We start from the raw sequence: 6,617 nt of genomic DNA, 5'->3' as shown, positions 1-6,617 counted from the left end.
TTGCAAATTTTATTTCTCAAACTTACTTCCTCATCTAATGCCTTCTCATATTTAATTCGCAATTCTTTAAATTCCTTTTTCAAATTTTTATGAGCAGCATTCAATTTTTCAGATTCATCAAGCAATTCAAGAAAAGCTTTTTGCAAATCAAATTCACTAGATTCAGAATTAGAACAACTTACTTGGCTTGCAGTGTCATCAACATTAGCTGTCAAACATAAGTTTGTTTCTTCAACAGAATCACTTGAACTACTTGAGTCATTATCAACCCAAGCAATGTGGACATTCTTCTTTTTGTGAAATTTCTTGATAATTGGACAAACGGCTTTTATATGGCCTCTTTCACCACATCCATAACATTTAAAGCTTGATGAGGAGCCTTGATTGTCCTTCTTTTTCTTCAAGAGTTGGCTTTTAGATGATTCATTGCTGGCCATTAAGCATAGATTTTCTTGCTTATTTGAATTGTTTGAGCTTGAGGAGCTTGAATCAAACAACGTCAACTTAACAACATCTGTGACTTTATCATGAGTAACTCTTAAAAATTCCCACATTTCCTGAGCACTTTCATAAACAGAAACTTTGAAAAAATCATCAAGGGTTAGTGCAGATAAAATTATGTTCCTAGCCCTAACATCATATTGTGCCATTCTATTTTCATCCATAGTCCACTGTAAAAAGGGTTTTTCTACCTGCATATCATTTACTAAAATAGTGGGAACAATTGCTCCATTCATAACAACTTCCCAAATACCCCTGTCAATAGACTCCAAAAATATTTGCATTCTTATTTTCCAAAACGCATAATTTTCCCCCGTAAACAAAGGAGGTCTATCAATAGAAGCACCCTCGGCATAAACTTGATTATGACCGCCCATTTTCGAAAAATTTGAAAAACTATCAAAGCAAGCTCTGATACCAATTGTCGGAACAATCGGTACCGTTATAGAGTCTCGCAGCGGAATAAAATATAAATAGCGGAAAGCGTGTAACGATCACAACACAAGTTAAAATATGTGCTAAGAGTTTAGGGATCAAGAAAATCAAGACAGAATTTTTATCCTGGTTCGAATCAAAAGATTCTACGTCCAGTCGTTAATCACTATAAGTAATGATTAACCTTTTTCACTAAAAATATAGTTTGCAGATTACAATCAGATAATCAAAATAAGCAAAGAATAGAAAACACCTTCCTTCGACAAACGAACGGAAGAACCTGCTCAGCCAACTTGAAGACAACTGCTCCGACCTTTGACACACAAAACGCGAGCTTCTCCTATTCACAAGACCAGGCAAGAGCACTCTATCACTTTGAGAACTTCCTCAGACAAACTGTATTCTCAAAATGGCATAGATCCTTTTCACTCACAGAGAGCTTCCCTTAGGCACAAAGCTCTAATACTCTCAATTTAAAAGTTATTTCTAAGAGCTGTGAAGACCTCTATTTATAAGCCTAGTTTCGTGCAAGGTCAAAAACTAAAAAAACATCTCCCAACTGCCACTGATAATCGATTATCATAAGTGATAATCGATTATTTGTGTCCGTTATGGGGTTTTCAAAATGGTGATAATCGATTATCCTGAGCAATAATCGATTATTCTAGAGACTTGGACAGAATTAAATAAAACAGTGATAATCGATTATTCTGTGTAATAATCGATTATTTGCGCAAGCAACTCTCTTCTAAACTGGCTTGTGATAATCGATTATTGCTCTTGATAATCGATTATTTGTGCAATGACTCACTAAATATGAAAACTTCTAAGAGTTTTTACATCATTACATTTGTTTCTACAAAATGCGTTTAACAAAGATGCATTTAGAGTCTTCAATTCTTCAGCTTTTATCATCATCAAAATTTCACTGTAGCTTCAAGATACCAATGCTCCTTATTGGTAACAATCTACACCCACCATAGGACGCCTAGTTGCCCTCAGCTAGTGCGCTAAGCGCCACTCTTCGCGGAGTTCTGCCTGCGTTGGCGACGTGGGCCTATGTGATGCTTTGTATCTATTTAAGGGTTTTATGAATTAAGGTTCACATCTTTGGACAGTTGAAGCATAGAAACCCTATTTTCAACCCTTTGGAGGAAGATTGGGCATGCGGGAGCTTTCCTTCTCTCTTTCTAGGGTTTTCATCTCATTTACATTCTTCCATTGTAAGCCAAGGTTCTCCATGACAATGGAGACTAAATTCATTTGTTGTTGGGGAATGATGTAACCTCTGAACATCATGTATTTGAACATGTTTTAAATATTTTATGCTTCTTTCATTTAATGTTAGTTATTTTCAAAAAAATATTTTATGCCATGTTTCAAAAAAGATTGTGCAAACACACGAGTTTTAATCGATTCACCCTATAATGTAATCGACTTAAAACTGTTGTTTTGCCACACGTTTAAAGTTATACCATAGTGCTTGTGATTTTCCTTTTCCAAAAACATATGTCATGCATACACATATAAAATCACATATTTAACACAGTGATATGCAATGAACAACACAGACATGTTCTCAGATATGCTTTAACAGATTTAACACATTAAGCAAAAGCATATAACATGTAAACATAGAACATGTAACGCAAAATACACATGTGTTATTAATTATGTGTTGTCATCATCAAAATCTCAAATATCACTAAGATTGTGGATTAAGCTAAACCTGTGCTCCCCCTATCAACAATCTCAACAGAAAAGAATCAAACAATTATAAATAATTGAGGAAAAAGAAAATCATGGATGCTTTTTAGTTGTACTAGTTGATCTCCTTAACAACATGTTATATCTAACGAATGTACTATGCAAAAGAGAATTATTTAGCATATGCTTGTATAAGAAAAGAAAGTTCATAAGGTTGAGGTTCTTACAAATCTAATACTTGTCTGAGATTCTTGGGAGGAGACTTGTGCTACGAGCAAAACCATACAACAATATTATTCCTAAGAGAAACTAAAAGTAGTTGCCAATGACACTTGAATTGAAAATTCAATCATTGTCAAACCTTAAAATGATGGATTATAATTACAATACAACAAATTACACATACTTATTTATCTAAGGGACTAAATATATTTGTTTCCACTATTTAAAACAATTGATGTATGCCTAGGTGTTAGCCATCTTATTGCCTTGATGAATGAATTGGGCGTTTATGAACCCATATACATCGCTCAACTCTGTATTCTTACTCACACAAAACATATATCTAAACACAAAACATATATCGCTTAACTAAATATAACAAATTCTTAAGAGACTTACATAATTCATAATTGAATAAGTGTAATATTCAGTTTTTCTTTCCTCGACACAAGTTCTTCCAATCGATATTTTATGGTGGAATCAACAACATATTCAATTCGGGAAACAATTGGGTAGTCTATTAATTCAATTTTGGTGCATTCAACTTTCTTCCATTCTAACAATTGATACAAGGACATATAAATTTGACACCATCACCACTTCTACTCTCATTGCGTTGGGCAGAATTGTATAAATTCTTTAATCTCGATATAAGTGAGATTTACACTTATATATATATATATATATATATATATATATATATATATATATATATTATAAATTGACCTTATTTTAGTTTATATGGGACTTTAAGCACACCTCCCTCATATTTAGGTATATACATCTCGAGTGTGGGAATAGACATTAATGGATGGTCTGATAGAAATCCGATAACAAGTGTAAAAATATGTCCAACAACACAAATCTCGCTAGGATAAGCACTGACTCTCATACCATGTTAAGAAGTTGACTTTAAGCCTAACTCAACCCCACAATACTGACTTGTAAGGTGAGCTTTATGATAACGATTGATTTCGCCGTTATTTGTGATTAAATTCTGATAATAAATGAACCCTTTTTTACTTAGAAACTTGCTTGTTCTCTTGTTTTTAGTTTATTTTGGTGAATAAAAGAGTTGAGGTTATACTTGAAGATTTTATCACTAAATTCCCTTGATTTTGTAGGAAACTAGGATGAATTGGAAGAGGATTAAATTGTCAAGAAGTTGGAACTTAGAAAGGACAGAAAGAGCACCAGAAGAGAAGAGTACAGAAGGTCGCAGGATGCTTGGGTGCCCTTTTCTGGGACCCTGGGCATAGATTATCTCGCAATCACGCTTGGGCGCCCTTTTCTGGACCCTTAGGGATGGACTTAACTATTTCACGCTTGGACACCCTTCCTAGGGTGCTAAGTGCCAACCTTCATGTAACGTTTCACCCCTAGGCGGCTTCCTAGGGCGCTGAGCGCCATTCCTCTCGCAAGTTCGCCTAGTCGCCCTAAGTAGGGGCGTTGACTAGTGTCAACGTTGGCCCATGATCCAACTCAGCTGTATATAAGGACTTAGATGTCCTAGGGGGAGTATCTTTTGACAGAATTGACACAAATTCAGACTTTTCCAACTCTCTAGAGGCAGAAGTGGATGCGGAAGCTCTCCTCTTCGGTTTTTAGGGTTTATCTTTCATTCTCATTCCATTGTTCATCTAGTTTCTCCATGACAAGAGGGAACTAAATTAAATTTGTTGTTGGGGGATGATGTAACCTTGTGAACTCTCATGTATTTTAATTAGTTTTAATTGATATATGCTTCTTTCATCAATTGTTAGGGATTTTCTCCTTTGCTCTATGCTCGTTATGTTTTGATCATTCATGGCATGATTTTATGGTCTTCTTTGTTATTGGGTGATGAGAGGGTCGCACCTCCCACAAAAGTTGATTGCAGATATTAATGCAGTACAGTACTAGGAAGTGACTCCTAGGTCGTTTCTCAAGGATCAAATTGGGTTTAGTCTCAGATCTAAACACGTAGTGGGGGGGGGGGTTTGAAAGTGTTTTGGTTTGATGCGGAAAATTAAAATTGAACTGAATTAAAAACGTTGAAATAAACTACAGTACAATAAAACGAAATTAAAACAGTAAAAAAAGAAATTACTACAGTAAAAACGAATTTACAGCAACAGTAAACAATAAAAACAAATCTGAACAGAAAACGAAAATTTTAGAAAACAAAAATACGGAAAACAGTAAATACATTAAACAGTAATACAGTGAACAGTAAAAACAGAAAATAAATTACAGCAGTAATTAAGAATAGCAACACAGAAAATACATAAATTCAGAATCCCAGTTACAATAATACAGAAACAGTAACAACGTAATACAGAAATACAGAAAAACGAAAATACGAAAAACAGTAAGTTTCAAGTATGAAAACAGAATCAACATTACAGCGGCAAAATACTTAGAATAAAATTACAGTGAATGATCCAGACAGAGTGAAATAATCAACAACATAGTAAAAATAACAGTAGAACTTAAATTGTAGACAAACAACAACATGAATTAAATTGCAACAGAACTTGAATTACATCATTAAACAGAACCGTAAAACAGAATTGCAAATTTAGTAACAGAAAATGAAATCAAATGGTGCATTGAATTTAAATTCATTACAACAAGGAACATAAACTTGAAACCTAGTGTGTGCACCACAGCTCTCAACCGTAGCCCTCCATTCTTAGTCACAAGCTCCTACTGTTCCAGCCCCTTCGTTGTATCTTCCAGCCTACTGTCCATCACTCTTTGTTGTCCAGCAGTTGTCTCACGGCCTCTCTCCTTCCAAACCCTCTACTCTCTACTCCTACACTACACTATTCTCTGGAACTCTACACTACACTACTGAAGCTTCTCCCTAGTCCACGGCTCTCTCCCCCTTTTATCCCCTTTTCGTTGCAGCCCATGCTTAATTTTTTTAAAGTATTTCTTCCGTACTGGACCGTGCCAATAATGAATGAGGGGGTTCTCCACTTTTATCCAATTAAGGGAAGGTTGCACCCCACTTTCTACGTGCTTCATTTTAAAAAGGAAGAAGACAAAAACATTCCCATTGCCAAATAAACAAATAATTTCCTTCTCTGAGTGTGTGGGCTTCCTCTCTCCTGTTTGCTTCTGGACCACTGCACCTTCATTCTCCTCGCCACCGTACTGCATGAAGCTGCTTCAGTCTTGCTTGCTGGGCCGTGAGCACCTCTTTGCTTGCTTCTTCTTTGCGTGTGGCTGCTGGAATGCAAACCACGAGAGACCCCCTTGGGTGGCTGCTTTTCCTTCTTCAATCACCATGCGCCGAGACACCCTCTTCTTTGTTGGATGTGCTGAGCTTGCTGCTGTCCGAGAAGCCACTACTGTCTGGACGTTGCTGGAACAGTTGGGACGTCATCCATTCTTCATTTCCCGTCACAGCCTTCTCTCCCTGCGTGTGGATGGCTGCTGGAAGTGCACTACTGGATTGGACAGTGAGACTCCTCTTGGCTGGATGTTTACTCCTGGATGCTTGCTTCTTCAAGGCGTGCGACTGCTGGACAAAGCCTTCATGCGTGTAGCTGCTTGCTGGATGCACCCCCTGCTTTGTTGGACGCGTGTGGAGTGTGCTGGACGTGCGTTGAAGTGTTGGACGTGCACTGGAGTGCTGGACGTGCGCTGAAGTGCTGGACGTGCGCTGGAGTGCTGGACGTGCGCTGTCTTCCACTCTGCTGGACGTGCGCGTGAGCCCAAGTGGATCAGCACCTCTTTCCTCAAGCTGCTGGCTGTCACCTCCT

The sequence above is a fragment of the Vigna umbellata genome, chromosome 5 (assembly GCF_029865625.1).
Source record: "Vigna umbellata cultivar VRB3 chromosome 5, Vumbellata_1.0, whole genome shotgun sequence".
Taxonomy (NCBI): domain Eukaryota; kingdom Viridiplantae; phylum Streptophyta; class Magnoliopsida; order Fabales; family Fabaceae; genus Vigna; species Vigna umbellata.
The sequence above is the reverse complement of the archived record's forward strand: the minus strand, read 5'-3'. Positions refer to the sequence as shown.